The sequence below is a fragment of the Garra rufa genome, chromosome 1 (genome assembly GCF_049309525.1).
Source record: "Garra rufa chromosome 1, GarRuf1.0, whole genome shotgun sequence".
Lineage (NCBI taxonomy): Eukaryota > Metazoa > Chordata > Actinopteri > Cypriniformes > Cyprinidae > Garra > Garra rufa.
Window position 1 is genome coordinate 97,820,464 of NC_133361.1, and position 21,004 is coordinate 97,841,467.

A 21,004-nucleotide genomic window follows, 5' to 3' on the forward strand; every position below is an offset into this window, starting at 1 on the left:
AAGCGTAAGCTTTTCAAAAGCGACCTGCAAACAGGGATAGCGAGTGGTTAATTTTGCAAACCACCCCGACTCAGTTGTCGGCAAACGCCTTAAAGCTGTCCAGCGCCCGGTCAGCCAACCCCTGGCCTATTCTCTGGAAGCCTGGATCGTCTGAGTCGCCCTCCCGGAGGGCGAACGTGCTGCCCGGCTAGTCTAGTAAACAGGAGATCCTGCGTTCGAATCCCAGCGATGCCTTTGGTAGCGCGCCACAGTACAGCCGAGCTTGTGTTTACCAAAAAAATGGACGGCAAATGGGGACAAAGAGGAGCTCGAGTCGTGCTTTTTACCATTTTGTTAAGCCCATCATGCGCAATGTTACAATCGGACAGCAGAAACCATTTGGAGGCCTCTTGTTCTCAGCGTAAATTGATTTAAAGAAAAGGTCAATCATATTTAAAAGGTAGCAAAACATGCCCAAGAACCAATTCAGTGAGGTATGGCAATCACTGTCTTGCATCAAGTGGAGGCAGCAGGACGTACGAAGTGTTTATTCATGCATCGTCTAAGACGCCATCCCCACAGTTAGCATGCGGGTTGGCGCCGTGGCTTAGTTGGTTAAAGCGCCTGTCTAGTAAACAGGAGATCCTGGGTTCGAATCCCAGCGGTGCCTTGCAAATGGCATCTTGGACCTTTTTGCCCTCCCTTGGACCTGAGGCCCTTACAGTGCCTCTGCCTTTCAAACGACACTGGACACAGCCATTGTGCAGAGACCCGAGGGCCTGTCCGTCCTGCAGAGAGAGAACGCGCTCTCTTACCGTTGGACGGCCACAGACCCGGAAGGTCAGCCTGGGTTTGAATCCGAGCAATGCCTCTGGTTGCGCGCCACAATACAGCCAACGTCGTGCTTTACGGCGAATGGACGGCGAATGGAGACACATAGAAGCTCGAGGACAGCGGGCGGTTTCCCTTGCAAAACTACCCTCTCACCTGCTTTTGAAGGATAGGATCCTAGGCTAACTGGTCCCACCAAGGAGGCGCCGTGGCTTAGCTGGTCAAAGCGCATCCCAGCGGTGCCTTTCCATCAGTGGCTCTCTCTGGCCTCGTTGTTGGATGGGAGATCCCGACGAGACTCTGTTTTTGAGCCATGCCTAAATTGTGCATAGACCTGAGGACCTGTCTTTCTGCCCACACAGCGTGCCACTCAGCCGAGCTGGACAGGCACAAATCTGTAAGAAAAGGGCTCAGTGGCCCAGCCTGGCATACCTACAGGGCTCTGTGGCGCAATGGATAGCGCATTGGACTTCTAGGCCCAGTTTTTCAAAAGTAATCCACTAGGATTTTGGATAACGGATTGGATCAAATCTTGAAAATGGGTTTTTCAAAAGAAAAAATGGATTACATAATCGGATTAGATCATGTAATCCAATCTTGGTTTTGATCCAGATAAAACCTTTAGTTTGGGTTTTTCAGAACTTTTTTGTAGGATTTGGATCACTTTGATCCAAAAAATCTGGATTAAACTGATCCCATCAGAAGGGTGGATTCAGCGTGGATTTCATGCCCAAAATGTAATGAAAACTTTAAAAATGTATGAAATAATACTATATTTGGATCATGCAGTATCTTACAAGATATCCTATTTATTCATAAGGTTTTAATTTTATTTGTTCATCCGTCAGGCTACAGTGATTAGGTAGGCTTTAATGTATTCAGCCTTTCAGTATAGGCCTACAGCAAAGTAGAAAGAGTTTGGCCTCATAAAATAATCCCCCAAACAGCTGTCAAAATTTACCAAAAACAATAAATTTTATTCTGTCACTAATTGATATATATTTTCATCACAATCGGAAATATTTTTTGTTTTTAGAATATTTATTAGTGATGCATGCAATGATTAATAACCAAAAATATGCAAAGAATGGCAATCACTGATTTTTGAAATTATTATTTGACATTAAGTCTTTTTTTTTATTCAATACATCTATATTTGAAACTTATAAATATCCTCACTGTACAGTGTTTGTGTTGTAGGTCTCAGATGAGCGGACTGCTGGAAGAGGATGGGGTGGGTTTTTTTTCTTGTTTTTAGTTTTTTTTTTAAATGGGTGTGTTTTCATTTCAAATAAAAATAAACTTATATTGACCCGACACTGGCTATTCTACTTGTTGCTCTTTACATATCTATAGTTCTACATTGTGATTTACTATCCTGTTTGAGCACTGGTTATCCAGATTTGGTGATCCTGAAAAGTTCCTATCCGGATCAGATTGATCCAATCCGATGTTGCTTTGAAAAACTGGCTCAAAAGTAAGCTGGATTACGTGATCACGGATCGCAAAAAAAAGGATTACTAAATCCGGATCAATTTTGTCCGGATTAAACATTTTGAAAAACCGGGCCCTAGACTGCCAGATGAGGCCATTCAAAGGTTGTGGGTTCGAGTCCCACCAGAGTCGTGGCTTTTGGCTTTCTTGTAACTCTCATACTGTGCAGAGTTGCCCTCAGGGAGTAGAAATTTGTAGACATTCTCTTTTATGCGTACCAGCACCTGGCCAGCCTCTGGATGTTTTGACCCTTGGAGTAACCCTTCCGACAGCCTTGCATGCGGTTTGGCGCCGTGGCTTAGTTGGTTAAAGTGCCTGTCTCGTAAACAGGAGATCCTGGGTTCAAATCCCAGCGGTGCCTTGGACGATTTTCCAGTCCAGCAAGCGTAAGCTTTTCAAAAGCGACCTGCAAACAGGGATAGCGAGTGGTTAATTTTGCAAACCACCCCGACTCAGTTGTCGGCAAACGCCTTAAAGCTGTCCAGCGCCCGGTCAGCCAACCCCTGGCCTATTCTCTGGAAGCCTGGATCGTCTGAGTCGCCCTCCCGGAGGGCGAACGTGCTGCCCGGCTAGTCTAGTAAACAGGAGATCCTGCGTTCGAATCCCAGCGATGCCTTTGGTAGCGCGCCACAGTACAGCCGAGCTTGTGTTTACCAAAAAAATGGACGGCAAATGGGGACACAGAGGAGCTCGAGTCGTGCTTTTTACCATTTTGTTAAGCCCATCATGCGCAATGTTGCAATCGGACAGCAGAAACCATTTGGAGGCCTCTTGTTCTCAGCGTAAATTGATTTAAAGAAAAGGTCAATCATATTTAAAAGGTAGCAAAACATGCCCAAGAACCAATTCAGTGAGGTATGGCAATCACTGTCTTGCATCAAGTGGAGGCAGCAGGACGTACGAAGTGTTTATTCATGCATCGTCTAAAACGCCATCCCCACAGTTAGTATGCGGGTTGGCGCCTTGGCTTAGTTGGTTAAAGCGCCTGTCTAGTAAACAGGAGATCCTGGGTTCGAATCCCAGCGGTGCCTTGCAAATGGCAGCTTGGATCTTTTTGCCCTCCCTTGGACCTGAGGCCCTTACAGTGCCTCTGCCTTTCAAACGACACTGGACACTGCCATTGTGCAGAGACCCGAGGGCCTGTCCGTCCTGCAGAGAGAGAACGCGCTCTCTTACCGTTGGACGGCCACAGACCCGGAAGGTCAGCCTGGGTTTGAATCCGAGCAATGCCTCTGGTTGCGCGCCACAATACAGCCAACGTCGTGCTTTACGGCGAATGGACGGCGAATGGAGACACATAGAAGCTCGAGGACAGCGGGCGGTTTCCCTTGCAAAACTACCCTCTCACCTGCTTTTGAAGGATAGGATCCTAGGCTAACTGGTCCCACCAAGGAGGCGCCGTGGCTTAGCTGGTCAAAGCGCATCCCAGCGGTGCCTTTCCATCAGTGGCTCTCTCTGGCCTCGTTGTTGGATGGGAGATCCCGACGAGACTCTGTTTTTGAGCCATGCCTAAATTGTGCAAAGACCTGAGGACCTGTCTTTCTGCCCACACAGCGTGCCACTCAGCCGAGCTGGACAGGCACAAATCTGTAAGAAAAGGGCTCAGTGGCCCAGCCTGGCATACCTACAGGGCTCTGTGGCGCAATGGATAGCGCATTGGACTTCTAGACTGCCAGATGAGGCCATTCAAAGGTTGTGGGTTCGAGTCCCACCAGAGTCGTGGCTTTTGGCTTTCTTGTAACTCTCATACTGTGCAGAGTTGCCCTCAGGGAGTAGAAATTTGTAGACATTCTCTTTTATGCGTACCAGCACCTGGCCAGCCTCTGGATGTTTTAACCCTTGGAGTAACCCTTCCGACAGCATTGCATGCGGTATGGCGCCGTGGCTTAGTTGGTTAAAGTGCCTGTCTCGTAAACAGGAGATCCTGGGTTCAAATCCCAGCGGTGCCTTGGACGATTTTCCAGTCCAGGGGTCCGTTCTTCGTACCTTTATTCCTGTGATGAAAAGCTGAATTTTTATCAGCTGTTACTCCAGTCTTAAGTGTCACATGATCCTTCAGAAATCATTCTAATATGCTGATTTATCATTAGAATGATCAATGTTGGATAATATCAACAGTTGTGCTGCCAAATATTTTTTGGAACCTCTGATATATAGGCTATATATATATATATATATATATATATATATATATAGTCGTGCTCTTTAACCAATCAGATGTGACCTCGCCATTTCAACCAATCATAACCCGACAGGTACCGCAGCCTAAATCCTGTTTACATGAAATAAACCTGCTCCAGAGCAGGTTTAAACTGGCGCACCTGTTGCTATGACAGCAAGTCCCGGATGAGCTTCGAAGAACCGAGCGATCCAAGATCACGCAAAATCGTCAACAATCAAATCCAGCTAACTTAGTTAGCGAGGTACGAAGAACGGACCCCAGTCCAGCAAGCGTAAGCTTTTCAAAAGCGACCTGCAAACAGGGATAGCGAGTGGTTAATTTTGCAAACCACCCCGACTCAGTTGTCGGCAAACGCCTTAAAGCTGTCCAGCGCCCGGTCAGCCAACCCCTGGCCTATTCTCTGGAAGCCTGGATCGTCTGAGTCACCCTCCCGGAGGGCGAACGTGCTGCCCGGCTAGTCTAGTAAACAGGAGATCCTGCGTTCGAATCCCAGCGATGCCTTTGGTAGCGCGCCACAGTACAGCCGAGCTTGTGTTTACCAAAAAAATGGACGGCAAATGGGGACACAGAGGAGCTCGAGTCGTGCTTTTTACCATTTTGTTAAGCCCATCATGCGCAATGTTGCAATCGGACAGCAGAAACCATTTGGAGGCCTCTTGTTCTCAGCGTAAATTGATTTAAAGAAAAGGTCAATCATATTTAAAAGGTAGCAAAACATGCCCAAGAACCAATTCAGTGAGGTATGGCAATCACTGTCTTGTATCAAGTGGAGGCAGCAGGACGTACGAAGTGTTTATTCATGCATCGTCTAAGACGCCATCCCCACAGTAAGCATGCGGGTTGGCGCCGTGGCTTAGTTGGTTAAAGCGTCTGTCTAGTAAACAGGAGATCCTGGGTTCGAATCCCGGCGGTGCCTTGCAAATGGCAGCTTGGACCTTTTTGCCCTCCCTTGGACCTGAGGCCCTTACAGTGCCTCTGCCTTTCAAACGACACTGGACACTGCAATTGTGCAGAGACCCGAGGGCCTGTCCGTCCTGCAGAGAGAGAACGCGCTCTCTTACCGTTGGACGGCCACAGACCCGGAAGGTCAGCCTGGGTTTGAATCCGAGCAATGCCTCTGGTTGCGCGCCACAATACAGCCAACGTCGTGCTTTACGGCGAATGGAGACACATAGACGCTCGAGGACACCGGGCGGTTTCCCTTGCAAAACTACCCTCTCACCTGCTTTTGAAGGATAGGATTTTAGGCTAACTGGTCCCACCAAGGAGGCGCCGTGGCTTAGCTGGTCAAAGCGCATCCCAGCGGTGCCTTTCCATCAGTGGCTCTCTCTGGCCTCGTTGTTGGATGGGAGATCCCGACGAGACTCTGTTTTTGAGCCATGCCTAAATTGTGCAAAGACCTGAGGACCTGTCTTTCTGCCCACACAGCGTGCCACTCAGCCGAGCTGGACAGGCACAAATCTGTAAGAAAAGGGCTCAGTGGCCCAGCCTGGCATACCTACAGGGCTCTGTGGCGCAATGGATAGCGCATTGGACTTCTAGACTGACAGATGAGGCCATTCAAAGGTTGTGGGTTCGAGTCCCACCAGAGTCGTGGCTTTTGGCTTTCTTGTAACTCTCATACTGTGCAGAGTTGCCCTCAGGGAGTAGAAATTTGTAGACATTCTCTTTTATGCGTACCAGCACCTGGCCAGCCTCTGGATGTTTTGACCCTTGGAGTAACCCTTCCGACAGCCTTGCATGCGGTTTGGCGCCGTGGCTTAGTTGGTTAAAGTGCCTGTCTCGTAAACAGGAGATCCTGGAGTTCAAATCCCAGCGGTGCCTTGGACGATTTTCCAGTCCAGCAAGCGTAAGCTTTTCAAAAGCGACCTGCAAACAGGGATAGCGAGTGGTTAATTTTGCAAACCACCCCGACTCAGTTGTCGGCAAACGCCTTAAAGCTGTCCAGCGCCCGGTCAGCCAACCCCTGGCCTATTCTCTGGAAGCCTGGATCGTCTGAGTCGCCCTCCCGGAGGGCGAACGTGCTGCCCGGCTAGTCTAGTAAACAGGAGATCCTGCGTTCGAATCCCAGCGATGCCTTTGGTAGCGCGCCACAGTACAGCCGAGCTTGTGTTTACCAAAAAAATGGACGGCAAATGGGGACACAGAGGAGCTCGAGTCGTGCTTTTTACTATTTTGTTAAGCCCATCATGCGCAATGTTGCAATCGGACAGCAGAAACCATTTGGAGGCCTCTTGTTCTCAGCGTAAATTGATTTAAAGAAAAGGTCAATCATATTTAAAAGGTAGCAAAACATGCCCAAGAACCAATTCAGTGAGGTATGGCAATCACTGTCTTGCATCAAGTGGAGGCAGCAGGACGTACGAAGTGTTTATTCATGCATCGTCTAAGACGCCATCCCCACAGTTAACATGCGGGTTGGCGCCGTGGCTTAGTTGGTTAAAGTGCCTGTCTAGTAAACAGGAGATCCTGGGTTCGAATCCCAGCGGTGCCTTGCAAATGGCAGCTTGGACCTTTTTGCCCTCCCTTGGACCTGAGGCCCTTACAGTGCCTCTGCCTTTCAAACGACACTGGACACTGCAATTGTGCAGAGACCCGAGGGCCTGTCCGTCCTGCAGAGAGAGAACGCGCTCTCTTACCGTTGGACGGCCACAGACCCGGAAGGTCAGCCTGGGTTTGAATCCGAGCAATGCCTCTGGTTGCGCGCCACAATACAGCCAACGTCGTGCTTTACGGCGAATGGACGGCGAATGGAGACACATAGAAGCTCGAGGACAGCGGGCGGTTTCCCTTGCAAAACTACCCTCTCACCTGCTTTTGAAGGATAGGATCCTAGGCTAACTGGTCCCACCAAGGAGGCGCCGTGGCTTAGCTGGTCAAAGCGCATCCCAGCGGTGCCTTTCCATCAGTGGCTCTCTCTGGCCTCGTTGTTGGATGGGAGATCCCGACGAGACTCTGTTTTTGAGCCATGCCTAAATTGTGCAAAGACCTGAGGACCTGTCTTTCTGCCCACACAGCGTGCCACTCAGCCGAGCTGGACAGGCACAAATCTGTAAGAAAAGGGCTCAGTGGCCCAGCCTGGCATACCTACAGGGCTCTGTGGCGCAATGGATAGTGCATTGGACTTCTAGACTGCCAGATGAGGCCATTCAAAGGTTGTGGGTTCGAGTCCCACCAGAGTCGTGGCTTTTGGCTTTCTTGTAACTCTCATACTGTGCAGAGTTGCCCTCAGGGAGTAGAAATTTGTAGACACTGGCTGCATCCGAAATCGCATACTTAATGAGTAGGTACTTAATTTCAATAAGTAGGTACTTAACAAGCACTAAAAGAGTACCTACTCTACAGCCAAATCTCGTCGAGTATGAATGCGATCCGCCATGATGGCGTTATCATGTGATCTACGACGTTAAAACAAGAGCAACAATTTAAAAGATATGAGCGACAGGTTTAATTCATCTATTTGTATATATTATCTATTTGTATATATTATGATGTTGATCAAATTTCTGGTCTTCCAGAAGAAACAGATACCTTTTTGTTTGTAGTACGTTTTTAGGCTATAACCCAGTTTAATCCTTAAGCAGCTGTTTTTTTTTAAGGAAAGGCCTCAACCCAATTTGAGAAGTAGTCTGTAGCTGTGAAGATGTATTGAAAGCCTCGCGCAGTTTCAGGTAATGGTCCGCCCTGCTGAGAAAAACAGCTAAAACCAGCCTAGGCTGGTTGGCTGGTCTTAGCTGGTTTAAGATAGAAGTAGCTGGTTTTAGCTGGTCTCCCAGGCTGGTTTTAGCTGGTGGTCTCCCGGTCTGACCAGCTAAGACTAGCCTGGCCAAGCTGGGAAAGTGGCCAAAACCAGGCTAAAACCAGGCTGGTTGACCAGCTAAAACCAGCGAATCAGCCGAGGATGGTTTCAGCAGTTTTCTTTCAGCAGAGCAGTTAAATCAACTCCAACGAGCTCCCAAACTGCAGAAACCTATAAAATGTGAATTAGGTTAAGTGTGTGTGTGTGTGTGTGTGTGTGTGTGTGTGTGTGTGTGTGTGTGTGTGTGTGTGTGTGAATGAGATAGAGAAGGTATTGTGTGTGTGTGTGTGTGTGTGTGTGTGTGTGTGTGTGTGTGTGTGTGTGTGTGTGTGTGTGTGTGTGTGTGTGTGTGTGAATGAGATAGAGAAGGGATTGTGTGTGTGTGTGTGTGTGTGTGTGTGTGTGTTTAAAAAAAGCATATAATACAGTGGTTCTCAAATCCAATCCTCAAAATTTTGTAAAAGAGAGAGGACATAAATTCTAGTCTTTCATCCATGTACTTCTTTAGGACACAATATCACACAATTCAAATAATGTGAGATTGGGTCAAACCAGTTTAGCTCCAACCTTGATCAAACTCACCTTCCTTCAATTATCAGTGAATTTCAGGGCGAATTCCAAACGGCTATTTTGCGCCCTTCAAGGGCACTTCTAGAAGGGGACGCCATTTGTAGGGACGTTCCAAACGAAAGTGAGCAACTTAATCCCTTCACGAAGGGCCCTTCCAGAAGGCCGTTAGCGAAGGGAACATTCCATGGTCACTTCACGGAAGTGATTTCCGTTAGTGATCACGTTTGCGCAGCGTTGTCAAGGTAACATTTCGTCAGTCATTCCCTTCGCCAAGGGAGTTCCAAACGGTTAAAAGAGACAGAAATGCCCTACTCCCTTAAAAGAACTCACTTCAAAGGGATCTGCCCTTTGGAGGGAGTAGGGCGTAGGGATGTGCACTTCCATTTGGAATTTGCCCTCATTCATTCAGTTAATCAACCTTGATTATCTTAATCAGGTGTGCTAGATTAGGGAGTTAAACTCTGCAGAAGAGTGGACTTTGAAAACCAGTGTGGAAAATGCCTAGTCTATGTGGATATTTTTTGTGCAGCAGATGAATCCCTGCTGGAGTCCCAACTGCCAAGCATATCATGACCCCTTGAAGGTATTTTACTAAAATTCACCATATTATATTTATTGTAATTATTTTTCTAGTTAGAGTAAAATTTAGTTTTAATGCCACAGCTGCTTTGCAGCTCCTGATTGAAGAGCCTCAATATTCTAACTCAGCAACAAAGAGTAAGTCAAGTTTTGTTCTTCACATTATTTAAAATAATATTGTACAGTCAAGGAGCAATCTGCAATATTACTTAACAGACTATCGCACAAAAGTCTTAAAAAAGCGCCAAGAGACTGTTGAGAACCAGCAAGACATCCTGGCTATGCAGAGACCAATACTGGCTACTGTAGCTGTGACTGTGACAGAGGAAGACGTGGAATTCCTGGAAAATGGACCGTGCCAAACTGTGGAGGAACTGCAGATCCTTGACAGAGAATTGGAAAACAAAGAAAAAAGGGCCAAGATGGTAATACATCCCTGGAAACCTTAGGAAACAATACCAAGAATATAAAACTTTTTTCACAGTACACCCGTTATATATCCATGTTCCACTTTTAAAAGACATATTATAGCCCTGCATTTCAACCCGTCATAGGCCACTTTTATCCAGTTATGTTCAACTCTAATAGCTATTCTGCATTTTGCACTCTTGTTGTTTGTTTGTTTTCTAAGAAACCTTAACATAGGCTTATACCTAACCGAATCCGCAAAATATTAATAATGCAAAAAATAATAGGAACTAAATTTTTCCCTAAAGCTTTTTCACATAACAGATGTTTATATAGTCCACAAGACAATATCTGAATTTAATCCTGGCTTAATAAAAGCCTCGTCTGTGAAACCTATATTGTCATGCTGTCATGTTCTTTTATTATAAATAACAGTCTTTCTTTTTCTTTCTTTCTTCCTTTCTTTATTTTAATCAGAATAACTACCTTCAGTCCCTTGGGGGAATAAACCCAGGTGCGTCTGTGAACAAAATGTTGCGCAAGGTTGCAACAAACAATGTCCTTGGAGCCTACAGCCTTAACCCTTTGAGCGGTACGGTCCCACAAACGGGATTCTAATTTCTGTGCCCCTGGGAGTACGGTCCTACATATGGGATTTAGAACGTTCTGTGACGTCACGCTGTACGGTCCCACAAACGGGATTCTAATTTCTGTGCCCCTGGGAGTACGGTCCTACATATGGGATTTAGAACGTTCTGTGACGTCACGCAACTGACAAATTCAAAATTTCAAATCGGCCTCTTATGCCAACACAGAGAGGCAAGCGTGATAAAGGCTGTTCATATATCTGCACAACTAGCTACTCAAACAGTGTTTATAGGCACTTGAGCTTTTATTTTATATCATATACAAATCGTCACAGAAGAACCAGACACAAGATTACAGAGCATATAACCACAATAATGTAAATGTTACACGCTCACAATGTGCTTATTGTCACGAACACTCAGACCGTCTAAGAAGCACCACAACAAAAGTTCATAGTGCATATTAGCACAATAATGCTAATTTATTAATGAAACACAGGCATCCTATGCTCACAGTTTGTTTTGATGAGCAGCTGTCATATACGTTTACTCAAACAGTGTTTACACGCTCACAATGTGCTTATTTTATGTTTTTTATTTTATGGGGCATATAAGTCAAATATATCAATGAAACACTGTCACATGATGCATCACATAACTATAGTTCAGGCTATTGTTTACATATTACTATACTATAAAAAAAACATAGCTTCCTTGACAGCTGACGGCATCACTATGCATTATGACAGAGTACGCGGGGATGTTTTTTTGCGGGATTGATTGGCGGGTTGTGACGTCTCTCCTCAATGCCGACCACATTACTTCAAAGTAAAAATGGAAAGAAAACTTACTCGTGATGAGATTTTGGACATTCTTTTCCACTCGGACGCTGAATCCGGCAGCTCTCAGACAGTGATGAAGAAGCTCACCTCCCGGAAAACCTTACAGACTGTGATCGTTCTGAGTTGCCGGCGATCCCTGACAATGCCGGCCCTGCCAGTGAGGGCGCTGTTGTGGAGGACTTTTTTCCAACCTGGACATCAGATCCATTCTCTCCACCAGACCTGGACTTTGACAACTCTGCCGCAGGTGTTCAAGGTTGTGTGAAAAATCCTTCTGAGGCAGAATGTTTCAGACTGTTTATGAATGAGCAAGTGGTGGAGGAGACCAACAGGTATGCACATCAGCTTAAAGAGTCAGATACTATCCCTGGGAAGCTGGCAAAATGGTCAGAAACAACTGTAAATGAAATTTACACATTTCTTGCAGCAGTCATTCTTATGGGCCTGGTAAGAAAAAGGTCCTTGAAAGATTACTGGACAACTGATCCAGTAATACAGACGCCGTTTTTCTCCACTCTCTTTTCTCTGGATCTCTTCCAACTGTTACTGAGGGCCCTCCACTTTGCTAACAATGCCACAGCAAACCTCAGAGATCCTCTGAATAAAATTAGAAGTGTTTTCACCTCTCTAATGGCTACTTTTGAAAAGATGTTCGCTCCTCACAGGGACTTGTGCATCGACGAGTCACTGCTGCTGTGGAAAGGCCGGCTTAGATTTCGGCAGTACATTCCATCAAAGAGGAAGAGGTTCGGGATCAAGCTCTTCATGCTGTGCGATGGTCTGACTGGGTACGTCCACAATGTGATAGTTTACACTGGCTCCAGTACAGACATCACAAATACTCCAGGACTTGGTGTGTCTGGCTCAGTTGTGTTGACACTGCTGAAGCCATATCTGGGGAAAGGGCACACACTGTACATGGACAATTGGTACACAAGTACTTCAATCCTCCATCACCTGCTGAGAGCCAAAACTGGGGGTTATGGAACGGTAAGGGGCCAACAGAAAGGGCATGCCATGCTTCCAAGACCAGATGTCCAATGGGGAGACAATCTTCAAAAGCTGTAAAGAAATGCTGGCAGTGAAGTGGCATGACAAACGAGATATCCACATGCTGACAACGGTCCACTCAGCAGAGATGTCACCCTCTCAGGGTGGCCGCGGATCCTTAAAAAGTCTTAAATTCCGTTGTCCTAAAATAAGGCCTTTAAATGTCTTAATTTGTCTTAAATCTAAACCCAAGGGTCTTACATTTTTTACACTTTGAAAAGGAAAAGTTTATCGTTTTGAGGAGAATCTCCTGCGCAGGTTCTAAATCTGTTCTGTTGCTAGACACGCGCTTGCTTGACAATGCCTCAGCGTTGCCAGATTTAGCGGGTTTCCGCCCAACTACACGCATTTGATTCGCAGATTAACTGTTAAGTTTAACCATCATAGAGTAAAAGTTTATAATTAGCACATGTTTTTACATTTTACACACCTGACGCGAGCACGCGCAGAGAGAGAGAGAGGAGAGAGAGGCGCGCGGCGCAATTCACACAGATTGATTCCTCTTTAACTGCTATTTGAACGGAAACGTACATACCAAGTCATGTCTTAATACCCGTTTTGGTATTCTGTTTAACAGTCGTTTATGTCTTCAGTTAACCGAAACAGCTTAGAAAGAGATGCATGCCAGTATTCGGTTCATGCATTTGGCCTTAACGAGACAACGTCCTATAAATACCTGCATTGAGAAACACTAGTTATTTTACAATTAATTATTAAATTTTCCCTCCTGAATACTAGTGTTATTGATTTTATTACTAACTTTATGTTGTATTCATTTACACTTGTCATTTGTGTAATTGTTCTTGTTTTGTTACTGAACTTTAGTTCAGATAGTAGTTTTTGTTGTGGATGAGAAGTAGCCTACCTAAAGTAAGCATTCAGTAATTAGGAAAAAACTAACTTTTTTTTTTTTTTTGCTGATCCGAAAAATGATCCAATCCATGACTCAAAATCCGTGTTTGATACACTGTTACATTGGCTTCAAAGTGTGTGAGAGCCTTGACTTTGTCATGGGATAGAAAATAATTTCTTCTTCTGGAATAGTGTTTTCTGTTGAAAATTCCCAAGAATAATCAGTTAAATAAAATAATAATTTAAAATATCTTCATAGTTTTGTGCTAGACTTTTGCGGGACTTTCAATTTGGTCTTAAATTTTTTTTGAAATGGTATTAAAAAGTCTTAATGTCTTAAATTTAACTTGGTCAAACCTGTAGACACCCTGCCTCTGGAAAGATAGACCACACTGATGGAGATGAGAAAATGAAACCCCAATGCGTGCTGGACTACAACAAGAAAATGGGTGCTGTGGATAAGGTTGACATGATGGACAGTTTTGTTGGCTATACTAGCAATGGTACAAGAAACTGTTCTTCCATTTTGAGGACCTTGCAGTTCACAATGCATTCATCGTTTATAAGGTGAAGCAGGATTCTAGCCTGACATACCAAAAGTTCAGTGAAAATCTTGTTCGCCAACTTGTGGAAGAACACCACACTCCCTGGAAGCCATCTGCTGGTGGACGCCCTCCTGCTTACAACAAAACTGTAACAAAAATGTTACAGCACTTGTTCTGTTAACTGTGTAAATAATGTATATCAACCTTGTAAATAATACTGTACAATAATTAAAGGAGAACTCCGGTGTGATATTGACCTAAAGTGTATTGAATCATGATACCGAGTGTGAACGTACCTTGCATATCTCATCTCGTCTTGTCCACTGCTGTCCGAAATCTGGAGTCAGTTAGCCGATGCTCACAACAGCTTGTCAATGAGAGTCAATAGGGCATCGAAGCAGTCATGTAAATAAATCACTGTTTTACGCCATTTACGAGGCACAAAGTAGCGCCACACTTCATCGGTAGACTTCCAAGGGCCTCCACATTTAAAACGAGACATTGAGAACTCAGAAAAAGCACCGGTAGTTTATTTACGATAAGATTTATACAGACAGTAACTGCCGGATGTTAAACGAGCGCCGCCATCTTGAATGTAGTCACGTTAAGTCGAGTGATGAGCAGGAAGGAAACTACAACCTGATAAGTTGAAAACCTGATACGTTCCTTCCTGCACATTAAGTCGAGTGACGAGCAGGAAGGAAACTACAACCTGTTAAGTTGAAAACCTGATACGTTCCTTCCTGCTCGTCACTCGACTTAATGTGACTACATTCAAGATGGCGGCGCTCGCTTTACATCTTGCATTTACTGTCTGTATAAATCTTCTCGTAAATAAACTACCGGTGCTTTTTCTGAGTTCTCAATGTCTCGTTTTAAATGTCGAGGCCCTTGGAAGTCTACCGATGAAGTGTGGCGCTACTTTGTGCCTCGTAAATGGCGTAAAACAGTGATTTATTTACATGACTGCTTCGATGCCCCATTGATCTCATTGACAAGCTGTTGTGAGCATCGGCTAACTGACCCCAGATTTCGGACAGCAGTGGACAAGACGAGATGAGATATGCAAGGTACGTTCACACGCGGTATCATGATTCAATACACTTTAGGTCAATATCACACCGGAGTTCTCCTTTAAGGAATGATTTAGCAATGTCATGCTGTAATTGTAATTAAATATTTACAATCATTTATTATTAATATTATAAAATTTCAATTTATGTACAAATGTTTTGATTACTGTTCTACACAATGCTGTTCTACACATACAAGAGATGTATACCTGTTCACGCTGTTAAGCTACCTTTATTTTTGTAAAACTAAGTACCCTGCACCAAACCAACTTTGGTCCAATTTTTTTTTCTAAAATCTATTCGAGTTTATTTGTACAGCGCTTTTCACAATACAAATCGCAGCTGTATAAAAATGTAGGCTACTACAATATATTTAGTAGCTTATTAGTGGTGACTACTGTATGTTAAGTCGATGTACATGTGATATAAATGTTAAAAACAGTAATGGTGTTATAAAAAACAAATATTGAACACTAATAGCAATGATAATGTGTTGCAATCAAACTTGTAGAAAATTTGTGTAGTGCTGCTGTATGTTGTTTCAAGGCTGGCATCATCGGCGGTCCTCTGAGGGCATCATCTCTTCTCGGGTATTATGAATCCAGACAGAATCTTGTGTAATTCCTAGTTACCACAGGTTGGAAATCCTGTGGCAGAAAAAGAGAAACAAATAACTAGCATAGCTGCTAGCAAAAATTATGTGGTTAGCCCAAGCTGAAGAAAGTTGATGTGCATTTGATCAGATGTAACTGAAGTACAACGTTATGAGATACATTATGTGAATGCTTGGCTAAAGAGATGAGTCTTTAATCTAGAATCAAACATAGAGAGTGTGTCTGAACCCCGAACGTTATCAGGAAGGCTATTCCAGAGTTTGGGAGCCAAATTTGAAGAGGCTATACAATTCGATAAATATAGAGTTGTTACGGAGTGCCTGTCAGCCCCACTAGAGGGCACTCCAATATGGACTCTATGTTATGTGTTGTCTCAACCAACCATGTTTCTCTCTTGTCTGTGTCATGGCTGCGTCTGAAATCGCCTACTTCTCTACTAAATAGTAGGGAAAAGCAATAGGCGAGTGAAGTAGTATGTCCGAATCCTAAGTATTTATAAAAGAGTAGGCGAGAATAAGTAGGCGAATGCACTAATTCTCGCGAGATTCGGGCGTACGTATACTTAAAGTGTGTCCGAATATGCCTACTTACTGTCACGTTTAACAAGGATGAGGTCTGGGTCCAAATGCAGGGTGAGTAGTATTTAATAATAAACAAATAAATAAACATAAACCAAAAGGCCAACACGGCACAAACTGGACGTAAACTTAAACACAAAATAACAAAATCAAGAGCACGGTCAAAGATCCAGAGAACATAGAACATACCATACACGAGACAATGCAGACATGAATGCAGAGTGAGTGGAGATGATACTTATAGTCCTGATAGTAATTGTGAACAGGTGTGGGTGATCAGTGCTAATGACAAAACAGACGTGAAGAATCAGAGGAGTGAGTGCAAACAGCGACCTCAGGTGGCTGAGGGAAAACCCACAGCCCCGATCATGACATTACCCCCTCTCTAGGGAACGGCTTCCAGACGTTCCCAAAACCAAAATTCTGGAGGGAGGAGGAACGGTGGAAGGTGCATCAGGGGGAGGGATGGCGGGCCAGGCCCATGCAGCGGAGTCACGTGAGCGGACCTCACCGCCAGAGGAACGCGAGCTGGCCTCGCCGCCAGCAGAACATCAGCGGACGCTGCCGCCTGAGGAACGTGAGCTGGCCTCGCTGCCAGAGGGACGTCAGCGGACGCCGCCAGAGGAACGTGAGCTGGCCTCGCCGCCAGAGGAACGTGAGCTGGCCTCGCCGCCAGAGGAACGTGAGCGGACGCCGCCGCCAGAGGAACGTGAGCTGACGCCCCCGCCAGAGGAACGTGAGCTGAAGCCGCCGCGGCCGGAACAGAGAGAGCGGTCAACGCCGCGTCAGGAGCAGAGAGAGCGGTCACCGCCGCGTCCTGAACAGAGAGAGCGGTCACCGTCGCGTCCGGATCATAGAGAGCGGTCACCGCCGTGTCAGGAGCAGAGAGAGCGGTCACCGCCGCGTCCGGAGCAGAGAGCGCGGTCACCGCCGCGTCCGGAACAGAGAGCGCGGTCACCGCCGCGTCCAGAACAGAGAGCGCGGTCACCGCCGCGTCCGGAGCAGAGAGCACGGTCACCGCCGCGTCAGGAGCAGAGAGCACGGTCACCGCCGCGTCCGGAACAGAGAGTGCGGTCACCGCCGCGTCCGGAGCAGAGAGCACGGTCACCGCCACGTCCGGAGCAGAGAGCGCGGTCACCGCCGCGTCCGGAACAGAGAGCGCGGTCACCGCCGCGTCGCGTCCAGAACAGAGAGCGCGGTCACCGCCGCGTCCGGAGCAGAGAGCACGGTCACCGCCGCGTCAGGAGCAGAGAGCACGGTCACCGCTGCGTCCGGAACAGAGAGAGCGGTCACCGCCGCGTCCGGATCATAGAGAGCGGTCACCGCCGCGTCAGGAGCAGAGAGAGCGGTCACCGCCGCGTCCGGAGCAGAGAGCACGGTCACCGCCACGTCCGGAGCAGAGAGCGCGGTCACCGCCGCGTCCGGAACAGAGAGCGCGGTCACCGCCGCGTCGCGTCCAGAACAGAGAGCGCGGTCACCGCCGCGTCCGGAGCAGAGAGCACGGTCACCGCCGCGTCAGGAGCAGAGAGCACGGTCACCGCTGCGTCCGGAACAGAGAGAGCGGTCACCGCCGCGTCCGGAGCAGAGAGCACGGTCACCGCCGCGTCAGGAGCAGAGAGCACGGTCACCGCTGCGTCCGGAACAGAGAGAGCGGTCACCGCCGCGTCCGGATCATAGAGAGCGGTCACCGCCGCGTCAGGAGCAGAGAGAGCGGTCATCGCTGCGTCCGGAACAGAGAGAGCGGTCACCGGCGCGTCCGGATCATAGAGAGCGGTCACCGCCGCGTCAGGAGCAGAGAGAGCGGTCACCGCCGCGTCCGGAACAGAGAGAGCGGTCACCGCCGCGTCAGGAGCAGAGAGAGCGGTCACCGCCGCGTCAGGAGCAGAGAGAGCGGTCACCGCCGCGTCCGGAACAGAGAGCGCGGTCACCGGCGCGTCCGGAACAGAGAGCGCGGTCACCGCCGTGTCCGGAACAGAGAGAGCGGTCACCGCCGCGTCCGGAGCAGAGAGAGCGGTCACCGCCGCGTCCGGAACAGAGAGAGCGGTCACCGCCGCGTCCGGAACAGAGAGAGCGGTCACCGCCGCGTCCGGAACAGAGAGAGCGGTCACCGCCGCGTCCGGAACAGAGAGAGCGGTCACCGCCGCGTCCGGAACAGAGAGAGCGGACGCCCTCCCTCGAAAAAACGCTTCTGCCCTCGCCATAAAGTAGGGGCGTGTCCGCGCCGCCTCAGCATTAAGGGCATCCATCGCCGCTAAACAGGCGTAGATGGTCTCGAAGCGAGCGGCTGACGCCGCCTCGAAAGACCTCTCACCCGCTGGACCCACTGTGGATGTCTGCATTCTGTCACGTTTAACAAGGATGAGGTCTGGGTCCAAATGCAGAGTGAGTAGTATTTAATAATAAACAAATAAATAAACATAAACCAAAAGGCCAACACGGCACAAACTGGACGTAAACTTAAACACAAAATAACAAAATCAAGAGCACGGTCAAAGATCCAGAGAACATAGAACATACCAAACACGAGACAATGCAGACATGAATGCAGAGTGAGTGGAGATGATACTTATAGTCCTGATAGTAATTGTGAACAGGTGTGGGTGATCAGTGCTAATGACAAAACAGACGTGAAGAATCAGAGGAGTGAGTGCAAACAGCGACCTCAGGTGGCTGAGGGAAAACCCACAGCCCCGATCATGACACTTACCTACTATATAGTAGGAAAAAAAGAGTACGTGAAGAAAGAAGTGCGTCCGAAACCTCAGTATTCCTAAAAGAGTAGGCGAGAAATCCCCAGATGTCCTACTGCTTCAGCCCAGATTCTGAAGTCTTCATCCAATGCACACTTTTCAATCTCAGCAGTCCACAGGAGGCCAAAACTTCATCATCGAACGTGATTGAGAACCGCAACGAGGGTGTTTACAAATGTGAGTATTACAACCAAAACACGGTTCCCTGTCTTAAAAATCATATTTCTTGAGCTACTTTATCGTAAACTGTTGATTTGCATAAGGTGCCAAGGTGTTATACAGAATAATCTATTTGTGATTTCGCTGTTAACATGTTTTATGATGTATAGCGAACATTAAGCTTCAGGTAGCACCAGGGTAGCACACGCACGTCTTCAAAAGCGGATTTACATAAAACAAATACATTTTAAAGACGTTTAATAAATGTCTATTTAACAAATGACAGGAAAATGTTCTAGAGCACATCACAACACGAAACATCTGAGTGAGTGATGGGTGTTATGTGAGAGTTCACTGTCACTGCTTTACATTAATGTAAGTAATGTAAATAGACCTAACTGAACTTCAAATTCATTTCAAATATAGCTATAACAGAACTTTTCTGATTCTTGATTTATGTGCATTTGTTGCAGATCTTTTGTGGTGGAGCAGGACCTGGGGGGTGTTCCATAAAACAAGTTTACCAAATAAATCATGCTTATTTCAGTTAGTCTGACTTATTTTGAGCCAAATCAAGTGACAATAAGTCAGACTAACTGAAATAAGCCGTGCTTATTTGGCAAACTTGTTTTATGGAACACCCCCCTGAAAGGAAAGGTGACTGCAGATTTGTGGGGAAAAGTAAACTCCAAAACTTAATATAAAGATTGATCAATTTGTAACTTCCAATAAAGAGATCTAATTACATTGTGCTGTTAAAATTAAAGCTTTTGTATTATATTTGTGCATCTTTGTATGATCTGTAATGTCTGCAGTCTGGTGTGCAGTAAGAAAGGAGAAATCCATAGCAGCATCCTGGAAATGAGACCCTCCATCACTCCACCTGCTCTTTTGCTCATCTGGACCAGATGTTGCTGCGGTCTCTTCATCCTCAGTAGAAAAAGACTAAAAGACCAATATGTTTAATAAAGCTTTGTTCCATGTGTATTTATTTATGTTCATGGTGCCTTTTATTACTTTACTAATTTATTCATGTTTCCTGATGTTGTCAGTAAATAAAATATAACATTTTCATAAGCGTATGCATTTATTCATTACTTCATTGAAAAAAACAACAACAACATCATGCTTGTTTATCTAAAAATATCATTAATTATTAGTCAGCATTTATCTTTATTATTGTTGGTAAGTGTTGGAGTGGGCTAGCAATGCATTCTAAAGTTATTTTAATTTCTAAATAGTAATACTTAAATTTTCAGAGTGTAAAATCAACAGTCTTCTCCAAAGGTAAGATCTTTGAGCAACTGATCGACGTCTCTTTTGTGCAGATGTTGCAAACATGGAGGAATATGGTTGTCATGTTACCGATGCCATGAGGTGTCGCTGTCGCTCAAATTTTTGTATTATTATTACTGCAGAATTTATAATTCCATACAAACTCAGGGAAAGACTTAAGTATCTTTAACAAAGAACAATCATGACAGAAAACATAACTATAAAAGGTTTGCGTACATAGTACAAGATTAGATACAGAAAAAAATATTAAATATATTTGAATATTCATAAAATCGCAATGAATTAAAAATTGCATTTGTTTTTGTTATTTATTTATTATTATTTTAAGTTTCAGGGATGAAAGGACAGAGAAATTCAGCAAGAAAAAGGAAAACAAATCAGATCTAAGCTAGTTTTGCACAATTTTGCCCATTAACATATTCAAGACAACAAATTTGGGGGTTTTAGTCATTTTAGTATTGTTAAAAATATAAAAACTTCAATCAATCCAAAATAAGCAAATTTCATCAACATCAAAATGTTTACAGATAGATGAATTAAATCCGTCACTCATATCATTTCATGTTGCCCTTGTTATAACGTCATAGGTCACATGATAACGTCAACATGGCGGAACGCATCCATACTCAACGAGATTTGGCTGTTGAGTAGGTACTCTTTTAGCGCTCGCTAAGTAAGTACTTATTGAAATTAAGTACCTACTCAATGAGTAGGCGATTTCGGACGCAGCCACTGTGTCTACGACAGTGGTTCTCAAACTTTTTTGGTTGTGCCCCCCTTTAAACCTTTAAAAAATTACTTTAACTTTGTGGTTTT

General features: G+C 45.7%; 1 protein-coding gene and 10 non-coding genes across 11 annotated transcripts in view; all 11 read left to right on the forward strand.

Moving 5' to 3' along the window:
• The window catches only part of LOC141322809 (uncharacterized), a 73,815-nt gene that overhangs the window by 34,979 nt on the left and 17,832 nt on the right, over positions 1 to 21,004 (forward strand). The gene's annotated exons all lie outside the window — the stretch shown is intronic.
• trnat-agu (transfer RNA threonine (anticodon AGU)) lies at positions 576 to 649 on the forward strand. The gene has a single exon. It is a non-coding gene; the product is annotated as a tRNA-Thr (tRNA).
• Positions 2,592 to 2,665, forward strand: trnat-cgu (transfer RNA threonine (anticodon CGU)). The gene has a single exon. It is a non-coding gene; the product is annotated as a tRNA-Thr (tRNA).
• trnat-agu (transfer RNA threonine (anticodon AGU)) lies at positions 3,262 to 3,335 on the forward strand. Its single transcript has one exon. It is a non-coding gene; the product is annotated as a tRNA-Thr (tRNA).
• trnar-ucu (transfer RNA arginine (anticodon UCU)) lies at positions 3,935 to 4,024 on the forward strand. Its single transcript is given in 2 exon segments — positions 3,935 to 3,971; positions 3,989 to 4,024. It is a non-coding gene; the product is annotated as a tRNA-Arg (tRNA).
• trnat-cgu (transfer RNA threonine (anticodon CGU)) lies at positions 4,180 to 4,253 on the forward strand. The gene has a single exon. It is a non-coding gene; the product is annotated as a tRNA-Thr (tRNA).
• trnat-agu (transfer RNA threonine (anticodon AGU)) lies at positions 5,329 to 5,402 on the forward strand. The gene has a single exon. It is a non-coding gene; the product is annotated as a tRNA-Thr (tRNA).
• On the forward strand, positions 5,991 to 6,080 carry trnar-ucu (transfer RNA arginine (anticodon UCU)). The gene is given in 2 exon segments: positions 5,991 to 6,027; positions 6,045 to 6,080. It is a non-coding gene; the product is annotated as a tRNA-Arg (tRNA).
• On the forward strand, positions 6,236 to 6,310 carry trnat-cgu (transfer RNA threonine (anticodon CGU)). Its single transcript has one exon. It is a non-coding gene; the product is annotated as a tRNA-Thr (tRNA).
• trnat-agu (transfer RNA threonine (anticodon AGU)) lies at positions 6,907 to 6,980 on the forward strand. The gene has a single exon. It is a non-coding gene; the product is annotated as a tRNA-Thr (tRNA).
• trnar-ucu (transfer RNA arginine (anticodon UCU)) lies at positions 7,580 to 7,669 on the forward strand. The gene is given in 2 exon segments: positions 7,580 to 7,616; positions 7,634 to 7,669. It is a non-coding gene; the product is annotated as a tRNA-Arg (tRNA).